The 16,860-nt window shown below is 44.2% G+C and overlaps 1 long non-coding RNA gene across 1 annotated transcript; it reads right to left on the bottom strand.

Moving 5' to 3' along the window:
* Positions 1 to 12,522: 12,522 nt before the first annotated feature.
* LOC128352557 (uncharacterized) lies at positions 12,523 to 13,128 on the bottom strand. The gene is made up of 2 exons (XR_008320489.1): positions 12,996 to 13,128; positions 12,523 to 12,888 (listed from the first exon to the last, which is right to left on the bottom strand). It is a non-coding gene; the product is annotated as an uncharacterized LOC128352557 (long non-coding RNA).
* Positions 13,129 to 16,860: the final 3,732 nt, after the last annotated feature.

Raw genomic sequence — 16,860 nt, 5'->3', positions numbered from 1 at the left:
TAGATACCCTGGGCCCAAGCCATTAAGGGCTTTATAGCTAATAACCAGCACTTTGTATTTTGCCTGGAAACGTACCAGCAGCCAGTGTAGTCTTTTAAGGCAGGAGTGAAACAGCCGCTTTGGGTTACCCCAGAGACCAACTTGGGTCTGCATTTTAGGCCTTTTGGCCTGCCCCCTATAGGATGAGTCAATGGCTTCCTTTCAGTTCTATTCATCCTCCGAAATTGATGTGAGTGTTAAGACCTGGAGCTACCAGAAAAGCATGTCTTTCTCTAGTACCATTAAATGACTTGCATCACCCACAATTTGGAAAACCTTTTAAAAAAATAATTTAGCAGTATGTTCTATTGTGGCACATAGGTTATATATAAAAAAATAAAAAAATTACTATGCTTTTTGTTACCACTATTCAGCCTTATTTAAGATGTCTTTACTTCTATGAGCTGAGCTTCATGAGGCATTTTAAAATCGTGTCTCTGGGCCCACTCCAACCTTGCTACGCCCCTGCTTAGAAGCCCTTAGGGCTGCCAACTGATCAGAAAAAGATAGCCCTCACCTCTTCACTTGTGCCTTAAATTACAACTGCTTAATATAAAGAAATTAACATGGGAAGCTTTTCACAACATTTAGTTAAACATCAGCACCTGCTACTTTCTACATTCAAGCTGGTGTTCAAGGCACAGCTACATAGACTGGTTGAAAAGTTGATGCTCTGTGTATCCCTTATTACCTCGGGTCATAAGAACATCCATTGTTTCTATACCAATCTAGCAAGTCTGCATTCTGGGTGCCATCTGATATCTCAAATAATCCATTTAGTGGCAGTCACACCTGGAAGTTTTTCACACCCAGCTTTTAGTTTGCATCTCCTGCAGAATGGAGGTGTGAGTTCACATATCTGCCAAATTTACCCTCAGGGAGCACTTCACACACAATTAGGATTTTTCATTACGCGTTAGTGTAGCCCAATTTATTTCTAGAGCAAAAAATAATCCACTTTTTATGAACTTGCAGTAAAGCCTTGTAGACAGCCCATGGTAAAGTTGGCTGTCTAGGAAAGCTCCTGAATTTTCTGTAAGTTGAAAGAGGGGAGGAGTTAGATTTGCCACTGTAGTTCAATTGCATTCCTTTGTTAGTTCCCACCATTTGTAATTGAGCTTTTTAAAAAAAGTTATTGTTATCTTGAACAAATGTAGTAATTCAACAGTTTCCTTGGGAACCTTTCTATTCACGTATGTTTTCGAAGGTGGGTCATTTTGTTCTTTGCATGGGATTAATTACCAAGTAGCAAAATAATAGTCATTGCAAAATAATAGTCATTCCACTCTTCTTTAAAACAACAGTAAATAGAATCTTACTTTAAAATACACAGGTCCCCCCTTCACTCTGCTATTCTCGAACTACTTCCTCCCCCCGCCCACCACCTTGTGTTCTAGATGTGTTTGTAAGGGTAAGCACAGAGCCCTGCTACAGCATTCGATAGAGCCATTTAATCCAGTATCTTAGGGATTTTCAAATATGGCTCCTCAGACATTGTTGGACTACAACTGCCATCATCCCCAACTACAGTGGTATTTGGCTAGTGACATCTGCCCACTGATATCATTTGAGAACCCCTGCAGTATTTTGTTTTTGCACCCTCCGCGATCTGCCACCCAAAGCTATCACCTCACCATGTCTCATTAGTGGGGTGGCCCAGGACAACAAACCGGTTCCGCAACCCCGGCAGAGCAAAGTAAGAAGTGGGGTCCCCCAGGGATCTGTACTGAGACCAGTGCTTTTAAATTCATTCATAAATGATCAAGAAGTTGGGGTAAGCAACGTGGTGGACAAATTTGCAGATGATACCAAACTATTTAGGGTAGTGAAATCCAATACCGATTGTGAAGAGCTCCAAAAGGATCTCTCCGAACTGGGTGAGTGTTTGACAAAATGGCAAATGCAGTTCAGTGTTGGCAAGTGTAAAGTGATGCGCATTGGGATGAAAAACCCCAACCTCAAGTATATTCTGATGGGATCTGAGCTGTCAGTGACTGACCAGGAGATGGATCTTGGGGTCATAGCAGACACCTCGTTGAAAGTGTCAACTCAATGTGTGGCAACAGTGTAAAAGGCCAATTCCATGCTAGGGATCATTAGGAAGGGGGTTGAAAATAGAACTGCTAATATTATAATGCCCTTATACAAAACTATGGTGTGGCCACACCTGGAGTACTGCGTACAATTCTGATCACAAAATCTAAAGGACACTGTAGAACTGGAAAAGGTGCAGAAGAGGGCAACCAAGATAATCAGGGGCCTAGAGCACCTTCCTTAAGAGACAAGGCTACAACACCTGAGGCTATTTAGTTTAGAAAAAAGACTACGGGGAGACATGATAGAGGTCTATAAAATCATGCATCATGTAGAGAAAGTGGATAGAGAGAAATTTCTCTCTCATACACATAACACTAGAACCAGGGGTCATCCCATGAAATTGGTTGCCAAGAAATATGGTTCAACAAACAGAAGTAGTTTTTTCACACAACGTACAATCAACTTGTGGAATTCTCTGCCACAAGATGTAGTGACAGCCAACAACCTGGATGGCTTTAAGAGGAGTTTGGATAACTTCCTGGAGGAGAGGTCTATCAACGGTTACTAGTTGGCAGGCTATAGGCCACCTCCAGCCTCAGAGGCAGGATGCCTCTCAATACCAGTTACAGGGGAGTAACAGCAGGAGAGAGGGCATGCCCTCAACTACTGCCTTTAGGCTCCCAGTGGTATCTAGTGGGCCACTGTGTGAAACAGGATGCTGGAGTAGATGGGCCTTATTCAGCAGGGCTGTTCTTATGTTCTTAAGGTAACTAACAGCCAGATCCTAAGCATCTTTACTCTGCTGTAAGCCCCACTTTGATCAACAGGACTTACTTTCAAGTAAATGAATGTGGCTGGTGTCAGAGGATGAGTCCAGGCGGGCAAGGGGCATGGAATGTAGGGAAAGCCTTTGAGGACAGTTGGGAGGAAGGTGGTTAAGAAAAGAGGAAGAGGAGAGAAGAAATGGCTCGGTGAAGTAAAGAGCTGGCACTTCAGTGGCTCATCAGAAGTCCACGAGGGACAGAACAGCTGTGAGGAGAAGTCAGGAGCACGAGGCCTGCCCCTCAAGTGCATTCATAGACTCTGATGCTGAAGCTTCCAACTCAGGGGTGTATCTAGGGGTAGGGCAGGCAGGGCACGTGCCCCGGGCGCCACTTGAAGGGGGGCGCCATTTTTCTAAAATTAAAAAAAAATTAAAATGGCTGCTGAAAACAAAATGGCCACCGCGCATGCTCAAATGGCCTCTGTGAGGCCCTAGGCCATGACAGGCCTCTCAGAGGCCATTGGAGCATGCACAGTCACCCTTTTGTTTTCAGTGGCCATTTAAAAATATATATATATATATTTAAAAAATGGCCACCGCACATGCTGAAATGGTCCCTGCGAGGCCCTAGAGGCCAGAGAGGGGAGGGGAAACCTTTGCAGACCCCCCCTCCACAGCCTTTAGGAAGCCCCCCGAAGGGGCTACAGGTAATTTTTTTAAAATTAATTTAAAAAAAAATATTAAAGATTTTTAATTTTTTTTAAAAAAAAATTAATATAATATAAGTCACTGTACACATATTCAGTTTGGCACTATGTACAGAGAATCAGATGGGTGTCAGATGTTTGGACAGGGGGCGCAATTTCAGTGCTTGCCCTAGGCACTATTTTCCCTAGATACGCCTCTGTTCCAGCTGCTGCCCTGTACCAAGTGAGATGTTGTGAGTGCTACTATTGGACTGAGTACTGTGGATAAAGGGGTGGTCTATTTGGTTTCAAGAGGAAGTGAAAATTTGTAAAACATTAAAGTCCTAAAATATTATTTATTGTTTCAGCCAAGTGTGTGTTTGACTCTCTAACCCCCTACTCAGATTCACTTTAAAAAAACCTATAGCTCCAACCTGTCACATGAGTACAAGACTGTAGCTTAAAATTACCAAAAGCTTGGAGCACCTTCAAAGAGAAATCTAAAGCATATGGAATTCAGAAGAAAAAGCAGCTGAAAAGGAAAGGCAACTCGGGGAGAAAGGATATCGCGTGATCAAGGTTCGCATGTCTTGCAGAACGTAAGTTGAGGGGAACCAAGGCTCCCTGTTTCCATGTGCTGCCGGTGCAAGCCGGAAGCTGTGTGCATTTTGTGTTGTCTGAACCCACCAATGTCTGGTTCCCTCCCACCACCCAATGTCTGTGACCTACATGTGAAGTTGGGTGAAGAATGTTGGGTGGCAATGGAACCCAACATTGGTGAGTTCAGGTGACATGAAATGTGTGTAACTGTCAGCTCATGTTGGGAGCATGTGTTTACTGCCAACTTACTTTCTGCGGCTTGTGCAAACCTGCCCACTGATTTATCAGTGGATGAATAGGTACCCTGCGCTAGATATAACATTTCAACAACCCTAACAAATGCTGGAGCTGAGCCCCTTGATGAGAGATTGTTGTGATCCCCATGTAGGCACGCCTGATCTTTACCAAGGAGCAACACAATGAAGGTATTTTGCTGGTCGATGGACCAAATAAAGATGATTGACTGAATGAAGGTATAATACATACAAATAAATCAAAACATTAGCAAAGTCATTGTTGACAGTGGAATTAGGCTGCAGGTGGTGTTTTTATTGCAGAAGACAGTTGCAACTCTAACACAGCTGAAATTAACAGGAAATGTTACTGCGTAACAGAAGAAAAATATCAAGCTAAGCAAACTAACAGCAGTAGCTGAACACAAACACTCTTTTGTGTGACAATGACCAGCAGATAGTTTCCAGGGTTACCTCAACCTGTTGCACATATGTATGTACTTACATACAAATGCAGACTTAATTCATAAACTCTCGTCACTCCAGCAGTTATTGACCTGAGCAAATGGAGAAATGGACTGAGCATGGATTTTCTCCCTCAAATGCTGAACAATTAGGTGTTGCTGTCATGTTCATGTCATGTCAGAGCCAGTGTGGTGTAGTGGCTAGAGTGCTGGACTAGGACCGGGGAGACCCGAGTTCAAATCCCCATTCAGCCATGATACTAGCTGGGTGACTCTGGGCCAGTCACTTCTCTCTCAGCCTAACCTACTTCACAGGGTTGTTGTGAGGAGAAACTTAAGTATTTAGTACACTGCTCTGGGCTCCTTGGAGGAAGAGTGGGATATAAAATGTAAATTAATAATAATAATAATAATAATAATGTTTTGCAATTGGGATCTGGCTAACAGCTGTTGGGAACAGCACAGATAATTTTGTCTCCCACTTTCACAATATTAGTCGTGGGCCACCCATTGAAGATGGCTTGAGTAGGTACTGAAAAATTCACAATTAACATGTGGAATCATAAGATGTGGTGATAGCCACTAACTTAGATGACTTTTTAAAAAGAATTAGACAAATGAATAGTGGATAAGTCTATCCAAGTCCATTAGCCCTGTCAGCTAAATGGAACCTCCATGTTCAAAGGTAGTACACCTCTGATGGTGGGGACAAACAGGAGATTGCTATCATGCCATGCAATGCCCTGCTTGTGAGCTTTCAGAGGTATCTGAGGTGCATTCCGTGGAAACACAAAGCTGAATCTGACAGACCTTAGTTTTATTTGCAAGGTACTTCTTATGTTTTCCTTTAACTTTAATTGCGACAAGCCTCATTGATATAATAATCTAGCCAGGGACCAATATGTGTGAGGGGAAAAGTCTTCTTGTTGCCTGAACACTCCAAGGAACGGTTCAAGGTCATAATATGAACTGTCTGGAGATTTCTGATTGAAAAACCAATCTTATTCCACTCATCATTTGAACGGTTATTTCTCTAGACATTTCAAACTCTCCCACAGCTTAATTGATTAGCTTTTCTTTTGCAGGGACAACTCTAGAATAACTAGAGGCTATTCTCACGATGGAGAGAAACTGGTCTAAATGGCGGCTAGCCTGCCTAAGAACCCCTCCCCTAAAACAAAGTTAGCAGAGTGCTCGCTCCGCTAACCCTTTTTTACTGATTGTGTGCCTCCGTGGCGTGGCTCTGTGCCATGACAACACACAGGTAGACCTCTGACTGGGAGGCTACAACAAGCCTCCCGATGTCGGGGGTCTCCCCAGGATGCCCCACACACTCGCACAGGGCATCCTGGTACTTCCAGGGGCCGGGAGGCCTCCGATCCTCACTGCCCCTACAAGCTCTGTAACAGAGGAGCTGGGAGTTGTGTGGGCGGCTGATCTGACCGCCAGGGGATGGCTCTCTGCTCATGTGCGGGGAGAGTGGGCTAAGTCTGCTCTCCCCGCTGAACCTTCAACTCCACACGTTGATCTTGTGTAGAACCTCCTAGTTTGTGGGAGCAAAAGGAGGGCAAAGAACATTAGTAGGGGAGTAAGGATTTTGCTACACATTGAGGTGTTTCACACAATCAAAATCTGTGTTCTACCTGGGTTTGGGAGTTGTGTGTGCTCCCAATTTTTGGTTGTGTGGAAGCAAGGTAAGAGAGAAACCTGGGTAGAAGTGATTGTGAAGAAGCAAGGTAGGAGGGAGAGCTATCCTCTTACCTTGCTTCCATACAATCAGACAGGTACAAGAGCATTTTTGCCTTTATATGAGACAAGAAGTTTGTAGTTGGGATCAAAGTCAAGGAGAACTACCAGTCTCAGAATGCTTTCTGTCTCTTCTTTTCCAGTACTTCCTGGGAGATAAGTGGGCTATTCTCATGATCAGCAAAAACCTATAAGTGGCTACTATACTACACATTTCTATCTGGACATTTTTACTTGCTGTTCTTCACTGCTTGGAGAGACAACATATAGGAATATGTCTGAAATGAACAAAAATTGTGTTGCTGAACCAGTTACTGTACCAGGCTATTTTGTTTTCAACATAGTGTTCGAACTGGAATCAAAATGGGAGAATTCAAGAACCTGAATGGATCTCAAGCTTTTGATGTCTTTAGTTAGTTAACTAAACGTTGTTCACTCTCTGCTTACATCCCTAGCAGAATGGACAGAGACAGCACGGGGAAGCAAGACAGAGGGCACAAAGATGAGGCAAGTTTGGCCAGTTGTCAGGAGCCATCAGGGCAATGGTGGCTCAGGACCTCAATGTGCTGGAGGGATGGTGCCAAATGTGGCCTCCTTCCTTGTGCACACCTTTTTTTTGTTAGCACATCTCTCCCCTGCCTGTGGGAACACCCTCCTCGGCTTCTACATCCACCTCCTCCTCCACCTCCTCCTCTGCAGTGGTGGTACTTACCATCACTGCCATGTTGCTCGGCATGTATCCTTGCATGCTGAAAGCCAAACTAGAAGAGAGAGGAAATGATGAAAGGGCAATAGCATATAGGAAAGGTGCAGGTGCGTCAACAAAGGAGAAGGAATTACAGTATTGAAAGGGCTGTTTGCGGAGCAGTGGTTGTGCCACTGCTTGACAAAGAGCTACTCTGAGGGCAGTGGGTGCAAGAAAGATGCAAATGAGGTAGTGGCAGCATCCCCTAGTAGTATTCCAGTAATCTACTGCCTGGGGCAGCTGTCACCTCATCTCATGAAAGAAGCACCCCTGCTTCAGGACTTCAACCAGGAACCCACAACTCTGTGCACAGCTACCCTGTGTGGTGTCCCGCTAGTACTACAGTTAGACAAAGAAACTAATGTGGGCAATAGAGGGTTCCCCAGGTACTGGAGTGTCTCTGCCCATTGATGCTGGCCATAGGATTTCTCCAACAGAAAAGGCTTTAAAGCCTTCCGGTTTATGCTAGGACTTTGCCTGACCAATGATTGTCTTTCCTGGCTTGTTCTGACTCTTGGCTTGGTTTTCTGGTTCTCAAACCTTGAAATTAAGCCAATGATCCAATATTACTCATGCAGTAGATTGTTTTAATTACTGCTTTTATTTGCTTTGTGTACGGATTCGGAACTGTATACAGATTTGGAACTGATTTACTTTGGGTACAGATTTTTGGAATTATATTTGGAATATTGGCTGACATGAGGAGGAAAAGTACTCAAAATAGTCCCCTTGAAATAAAAAGGACAAGTTGGGCAATGCTTAAATTGTTTTGTGTTTTAATAGTTTTAACATTTTAAATTTTGATGTGTTATTTATTTTATTTTATTTTATTTGTATACTGCCCTTCCAAAATGGTTAATCTTTTTATTGGTTTTTATTGTCTTGTAAACTGCCCAGAGAACTTGCATTTTGGGTGGTAAAAAAGTGTGACAAATAAATAAATAAATAAATAAATAAAATACTTTGAGTAATTTCCCTCATCACTTTGGCCACTGTGTTTATCTGCTTTACTGTTACATATATTTGCTTCTCTGTATACAACTTTGTTATGATCAGTTGTTGAAACAATAAATACTTTGAGCTTGACTCTGATTCTTGCATTTCCCCCCAGGAACACACACACACACACACTTTAAAAACCCTTTGGGGTGCTTTATTGAGCTATGAAAATCATTACAAGGCTCACACACTCGAATGTTTTGAAAACAACTTGGGGTATGTTTGGGCATGCATCCCCCAACCCAACAAACTGCTCAACCATTTGGTCATATCTTTCTAAATCCTCAGAAAACCATTCTTAAATCTGCTTAAACTCCTTGCCCCTCTCTTGTAGAAAAAACACAGTGGTAGCCCCAGGTCACAGAATCAGGAGCTTGTAGCTGGTGGGATTGAAAGACTGCCTTGTTGCATGTGCAGGGGTTTGCAGACGTTAACTGTACACCATCCATGTTAGATGGGACATTCCTCCTGTAGTTTATCTCAATGAGGTTGTCCAATACAAGGTACACAGTCATATTGATGGTTACTTGAAGGGACCTGGCAAAACCTATTTCAGCTCTCAGGTTCCCTGTTTTAATCAGGTAATAGTGGCCCCCACATTCTTGGTCTGGAGTCAGATCAAACACAAGCGGTGCGTAGCCTTTCCCATATTCTTCCCTATTATGAACAGATCTCTGTCTTCCAGGTGCTTGCCTGCGGCATGCACCATTCCCATATACTCATGGACAAAATTATAAGATTGAAAGTAGGGCTAGTAAGGTTTCATGGGCACTAGAATGCTGTCCATATAGAGGCGGGCAAAGTTGGTGTCATAATGTTTGAAATTAATGGGGCTTTTGGAGAAAGCCCTGCTTAATGAATCATTATTCATTGATTAGGGGCTGATTAGGGGCTCTAATCATTATTCATTGATTAGGGGCTGATTAGGGGCTCTAATCATTATTCATTAGAGCCCCTGGTGGCGCAGTGGTAAAACTGCCGCCCTGTAACCAGAAGGTTACAAGTTCGATCCTGACCAGGGGCTCAAGGTTGACTCAGCCTTCCATCCTTCCGAGGTCGGTAAAATGAGTACCCAGAATGTTGGGGGCAATATGCTAAATCATTGTAAACCGCTTAGAGAGCTCCGGCTATAGAGCGGTATATAAATGTAAGTGCTATTGCTATTGCTATTGCTATTATCCACAAAACTGATTATGACAGATTTTGGTAATTATCCTAAACATATTTTTTCCTGATTGTTGACACTACTTCCTGCCAGAATGCTATACACTTTCATACTCACATGGTCCAGTGGGTATTTTGCATTGGCTGTTAGCAAAGCCTCAGCATGTGTCCAGGTCCACTGCCAGGTTCAGAGAACATTTCTTAATAAAGAGGGAGGCTGATAAGATGTTCAACTTGTAACAGGGGTTAGCTCCAGGAGCCATCAAACAGAACAAATCCTTGTTTCCATTAGCATAATTTTCACATTTACACAGTTTAAAAGCAGGTTTTCTTGGGCGGGGGGGGGGGAAACAGGTCAGTGTGAAGATGCCCCAGTAGGTCTGGCTTCTGTCCATAAAGGCAGCTCTGTTATTAAAGCCAAGATAATTGCCATTTGGGGCAGTTACTTCATACTGCCCTGCAGTATCTTTATAAAATAAGCCTGCTGAGATAATTCATCATCACTTCAATGAAGGCCCTGCAGGGATAGGTGCTGCTGCCAGTGGCGGCCTGTGAACATGCCTCTGGGGGGTGGCGGGAGGCAGCTTTAAGAGTAAAGTAATTCGAGACTCACCTCTGCCATGGCGGCACCTGAACGCTATTTGGAGCCAAGTGCCACCCAGCAGCCCCTACAGAAGGGAAGCGCCTCTGCCACTCAACTGGCCTCCATGGAGCCGAGCCCCAGCCAGCAGCCAGGTGAGTGGCGGAGGCGCTTCCCTGTCGTAAGGGCTGCTGGGTGGCACGTTGCGGATCCGAATAGCATTCAGGTGCCGCGGCAGCAGAGGTGAGTCCCGAATTACTTTACTCTTAAAGCTGCCTCCCACCCACCCACCCCCAGAGGTGCAATCATGGGCTGCTACTGGCCGCTGCTCCGGCCAAGTCGGTCTCCCAAGGTCACATGCACCTGGCTAAATATGGCTGCAATGGGTAATTCACTAGGCCCACTTTGGCATCCTGTTCAAGGTTGGTTCCATCCTCGATGACAGTTTTACAGCATACTTTTAAATGGTGTTATTCAAATCCAGGTAAAAATCCCCAGTGCCAGCAATAAAGAAATCCAGTGGGGCAGTGTCTGTCAGAATGGTCAGGGATGGCACCTCAGCATATACACTTCTCTCAATAATGGTTTGTGTAGTCGCAATTTGGAACAGGTCCAGTTCGGATTTGGTGCACTCTCCGGAGCTGTAGTATATAAAAGCCACTGTAGCATGAAAGATATCACCAGCAGAGCACTTCCTATTTCACTTAGGGCTTCTCTAGCACTTCTGAGGCATCTGCTAATTCACAACTTTTCTTTTAAGAGGGCGTGGAGGATCTGTTAGTTGCACATGTGATGCTTTTCATTTTCTTTTGAGATACATCAGACCTTTTCCTCCTTGTGAGGAATGTAATTCCAGTGTGAGGGATGTGGCCCACCATGTCTTTAGCAATGCCCAAGCTGCTGTTTTAATGTGTGGCTTAAGGATCTTCAATCCCAGTCTCAAAAGAGGGACTGGGCTGCTTTCCGGAAAAGGCTCTGGAATATGTCACCAGTTCCTGCCCCATACATGACTGGGGCACCCATGTAGTCAGGAAAGGCACTTCCTGCCTAGGCCCTGTAATAGGTCTTGTAAAAGGTGGGGTCAACTCCCTACAACCTTTCAGAATTGGCTTTTTTTTTTTAAGCTGCAGACCTCTCTGGGGGCAAAAGTGTAGCATTGGTTGCTTAAAATATAATTAATATCATCCATCAAACCTGTAATGGTGGAGTAATATCCCTTTTGTAAGTAGAAGGACTACTTCTTTAACCCCTTAACATCCTCTGAAATAGTGTCTCAGCTGTGTGGATAGTGTTTCTCAATCAGTCCCACTCTCCACTCCCCAGAAAGATCTAGGGGCCTTACTAATTGGATAGTGAACTAGTATTCTGTGGGAAAGCCTTCTTGATAGCATTACAGGGGAGAGTAATGTAAAATCCTCTGTCACCCATTGTATACCAGTTCACAAAGGTCTGAGGTGGGCATCCAACTGTTGAACCTGTCAGGTCAGCCTAGCCATGCCACTAAATGTTTTACTTTGCCATGGCATTTTGTAGCTAGAATGTTTTCAATGCTCTACACCTTGTCTTCTTCCGCTTTCACTTCCTGTAATTCTTCAGGATAGAGCTGCCAAGAACTGCTTCACCAATGTAATCTTTAACAGGTAGACAGGCCTTTTGGTTCTTCTGATGACTTGGTCCACTATAAAGAACTCCATGGTGTAGTTCTGTTCATAACCTTTTTCAAAAACTCCTTTAATTTTGGAAATCCTAATGTGATCTCTTTCTCTTGGCTTTCTTGTGCAGAGTGCTACTGTAAACTGCTTTTCAAATAGCCAGATTGGAACATTGACAATCTGGATATTGATTGCCAGGACATTGGCAGAGTTAAAATCCACAGGCCTTATTTGGATGGGTCTGTGAAAGCTGTGGTTTTCGCACTTTAGGAGTTCAGGCAAGACATTGAAAGCTGAAGGGGTTGTTAGCAGTAAAACACCTCCACATTCTTGTTTTTAAAGTTCTATTAAACCATTCCACCAGTCCAGCCTTGACATCATTGTTCGAGACAAAGTGGTAAACCCCAATAACAGGCCATATACTGGCTTATTTAAAAACTCACTCCCTCTGACAGTCTGGAGCCTGCCAGGCTTTCGGTCTTCCCTGAAAATAGCTTTAAAAGCCATGGCCACACCCCTACCTGTTTTGTCCTTAGAGGTACACCCCAAGCATATTTAGATAGAATATCCACCACTGTCAAAATGTACTTGCAGACTTTGTTGTATTTAGAAAACTGCTGCATATCCACTAAATATGGCAAAAATGCGGGACTGCACAACCAGCTAGTGATAGATAAACATGAACCGTGAAGTAGTGGCTGGTAGAATAGATAACACCTCTCAAGCAGGCACAGTTTTGAAAATTACAAATTTCTTCTCTGTGGGGGAAACCCACCTTATACTTGTATATAACAAAACTGAAAAGACTGCAAAATTGAATAAATATCCATAATTATTTGAATATATACAATCACATGACCTCATATAATTTTCATGTGTTAATCACATAGATCTACTTGTGTAAATCACAAGAGTCACAAATCACCTGAATTCTAACATAACTAAAATAACAATTGCAAACATTGCATTGAGATAACAAGTCCTTGAGTTCCAGGTGATAAATAGAAATAAGAGGAGCTTGTTGTTTTGAGATAAAGTGCAGGAATGTTGAGAACGAAGGTGTAATATAATTGCTAGTGAGCAGATCTGTGCAGAGTATCTGTATACGACAGAGCTGATGGGCTGGCCCGGGAAATTTTCAAACCCATTTCGATCATTCTTCCTCAGAGCTCCAAAGCTTCTAAACATACAAGATAAATACAAAACAATTCCAAAAATAGTTGCATTGCCAGGCTAACATCTTAGTACCATCCACAGCCTCCCCCTTATGTATCCATTATTACCTACCAATTCCTTCCGAAAATATTTTTTGGAGTCAACTTTATCCTCCTACATCTCACCGGAAGGACAAAACATTCAATGATTGATCGGCTCCTAGAGCTCAACAATATAAAGCCCCCTAATTAGGGGCGTGATGACTAGGTAGGAGTTTCACACTTAGTCTCATAAACTGATAATTGCATAAACAAAACAGCTGTAGCCTGTGCAATGGTCAGCAAGATGCATTATTATGCTAGTAACTCTTGCCCAAGGGACCAAGTGCAATACATCTTTCACATTTTCGGCACACTTAAATTCATGCTTGAGAGGTGTTATCTATTCTACCAGCCACTACTGCACGGTTCATGTTTATCTATCACTATCCACTAAATATGCCTGCTATTATGCATCCGCCTCGAAACAAATGTCTTGTTTCTTTTAAAATAAATCCTCACAGGCTTGTGCAGAGAATAAGTGTCCTGCTCTGAAAACTAGGTCTCCACTTGCTTTTTACTCAGCGCTTTACTGTGCTGCCTGGCCTCTTGAAATAGTGGATTTACACCTCCGAAGCTCCCCATTCTCCCAGGGGTGTAGTATACTTTATTTAGGATTTTCTCATGCATTGCCATGGTGCTGTTTAACACAGGTATGAACACACATATTTGAAAGAAAATTCTTTTATTGGTCACCATCAATGCAAGCACATGTGATGGAGGATATGTTCACATGCCCAAGGTGCATGTTCTCAAAGGCACTGACCCACACAAACAATGGCAATGTTTTAATACTGCAGGGTAAAAGCAAACAAATTAAAACACATCAGGTTTACCAGTTGGTCCTGCTCCTCAATTAGGGTTTGGTCTTCGGGTTTTGTGAGCACACCGCCATCCATGGCTTCATGAAGTAAAACATACAGCCCTTCAGTAAAAGGATCTTGGGCTGTCTGAAGCTGGCGTCAGACAATCACACTATGGCCAATCTTCACTACTACTACTACTACTACTATTATTTTATTACATTTATATCCTGCTCTTCCTCCAAGGAGCCCAGAGCGGTATACTACATACTTGAGTTTATCTTTCACAACAACCCTGTGAAGTAGGTTAGGCTGATAGAGAAGTGACTGGCCCAGAGTCACCCAGCTAGTATCATGGCTGAATGGGGATTTGAACTCGGGTCTTCCCGGTCCTAGTCCAGCACTCTAACCACTACACCACGCTGGCTAGAATGATAGACACTAGACCAGCAACACTTCTAGTCACACTGAAAATGCCAGGGCCTGCTTGAAAAAAAAAGAATATTGTATAGGGGAGTGGTGCTATGCATAAACAAAACAAAAACAATACCACTAAATGAACAAGATATAAACTATTTATGTAAACATGAAATACATTAACTTTCTACAGTGCAAATAATGTATAACCAATACAATACAATGAAGATATATTTAACAAGATTTCACGATAAATCTTGTTTCGCTGCTACTTCATCAGAAATACATTGGGACTATTCTCACGACCAGGCAAAATCGGGCTAGGGGAGCCTAGCCCGATTTTGCCTGATCATGTAAACCACCAGGCTCGCAGGCAAAATTACTAGCGGCTAGCCCGCTCCTTTAGCCCTCCCCGAAGCCCGGGTTTGCGGAGCAAGTGCTCCGCAAACCCAGGCTTCCTGATCGTGAGTAGCCGCAGTGTGGCTCCGCGCCATGGCTACTCATGAGTAGACCCCCGGAGGCAAGGAGAAAAGCCTCCCCCTGGCTCCAGTGGTCGCGCAGGGCATACTAGAGCTTCCATGGGCCACGTGGCCCCCAAGCTCCCCAGCCCCTGCTGGCTCCTTCACAGAGCCGGCAATCGTGTGGGTGGCCAATCTGGCCACCCAGGGCTCCCTCCATGATCGTGAGTGGGGAGAGTGGGCTTAGCCCACTCTCCCCGCTGAGCTCCTGAAACCGTGTCTCACTGATCGTGAGACTGGCTCATTGTTTCCAACCATGAACGTCTAAATCAGGCTTTCCCAACCTGCGGCCCTCCAGATGTTGCTGAACTACAACTCCCAGCATCCCTCGCCACAATTTATTGTTGCTGGGTATGCTGGGAGTTGTAGTTCAGCAACATCTGGAGGACTGCAGGTTGGGGAAGCCTGGTCTAAACAGTTTCTCAAAGTCAGCATCTTCACCCTGGTTGCTATAAATATTCTTTATTATTTTCTCCAATTCCTGTTGCCAGGGGGATTCTTCCAGGGGAGTATGAGTTGCTCCACAAAAACTTTTCAAATTCTGATGCAACAACGAACAAACCAAACATTAAGGAAAATGCTTTTCTATAAACGTATTGATACATTAATGCAAACTTCCTACATATATGATAACAGAAACCGCATTTACCCAGGTGAATACACCAAAACTGGACAAACTGTGCTGACTCAGGACATGCAGCCTCCCTCTTACCAGCTTCATTAACAAGCAGCTCTCTTACTTACGGTACAATTTTTTTCCTATGCAGCTTTCGTTTCACAGGAGCTTCTGTCTCAGAATCTGATGAACTCATGTGTCAGCTCAGCAGCCTGTTTGCTCGGTGTCGAAGTCTAGGTGGTAGGTCATGGTCGTTGGATGCTTTCTCTGACCAGATTCCACTGAGCCAGTACAAAGCAAGAAAGTAAAGCACTCCCAGGAGGAATGATGCAAGAGTCTAGCAGGGAACAGAACAGGGCATGGCAGGAGACAGGATTCAAGTAGGAAACCCATCTGGGTCACAGAGGCCAGCACACGGCTGGGAATCTCCTTTGCTCAGCCTGGGGCTGGTGTATGCTCCATGATAGGCATGTGTTGTTTTCCAGCATCTGGCTGCAGCCTGCAGACTTGATTTATAGCCTGGCTTGATTGCTCTCAGCTGGCACAGATTCAGGGTTTATCTGCCTTTTAAAGGAGACATTTACTTTGTCTGATAACTTGCAGCTATTGTTGGCGTCTTGTCATTCTCCTCTGTTGCAGTGTCAGAGGGGGCTCCCGTTTAACTCAGGGTCCTGCTCTCCACTCCCCATTGCTGCTGCCTCTAACTGCTATGCTTGTTCTGGTACTGCAACTGGTCCTGCTTCAGCTATTTCCTGTGGACTAACAGCCAGGCTCTGCCCTTTGGGTACAGGTACAGGATGGGGTGGGATGGAGGGCCGAACTTCCAGGATGAGAGTATAGGCCTGGTTCTGACCATTTCCGGGGATGTAGGCCTGCTTCTGACAGCTTCCTATGATGCTAAGCAAGCACGCAGTTACACATGATTTTATTTGTACACAAAAGCATGTGGTTTTTGACGGCTATTATGTCTCTAGAGTACTATGGTGAAATCTCAATAGTGCACCTTGCAAAGATAAACACCAACTCAAAATATCACAGCAATGCTTCCATAACAGCCGTACAAATGCACAGCATGGGCTATGACAGGAATCTACCTTACAATCCTCATGGGAACAAAAGGAAAATATAACCAAGGGATGGCGACAATAAGGTATGCAAGCAGCAGCAGCAGCAAACACAGTAGTTTCCGGGGCACAAATTGTTCATGTTCAGCCCAGCTGCAAACTGCAAGTCACATCAAACTCAACTCCAGCTAATGGGCCACTGGGCTGCTGCCTCTCTTCAGTTTCACAGCTGTCCCCATAAGCCTTCCCAAGCTCTAGCCTGTTGTGAGTGGCAGCTCTGCAGGGTCTCAGGTGGGGGTATTTCTCATCAGCTGCTACCTGATTCCTTTAACTGGAGATACTACAGATTTAACCTGGGACCTTTTGCATACAAAGCCCTAAGCTACGGCCAGTCCCCACAGCCCTCCTCAAGTCCGGGGGGGTGGGGTGAGAATGGATTGGAGGCGTTGCAGGTGAAGAGTGGAGGTTGGGGAAGGGTTAT

This window comes from Hemicordylus capensis, chromosome 3, assembly GCF_027244095.1.
Source record: "Hemicordylus capensis ecotype Gifberg chromosome 3, rHemCap1.1.pri, whole genome shotgun sequence".
NCBI classification, from domain to species: domain Eukaryota; kingdom Metazoa; phylum Chordata; class Lepidosauria; order Squamata; family Cordylidae; genus Hemicordylus; species Hemicordylus capensis.
This window is presented reverse-complemented; position numbering and strand designations above follow the sequence as displayed.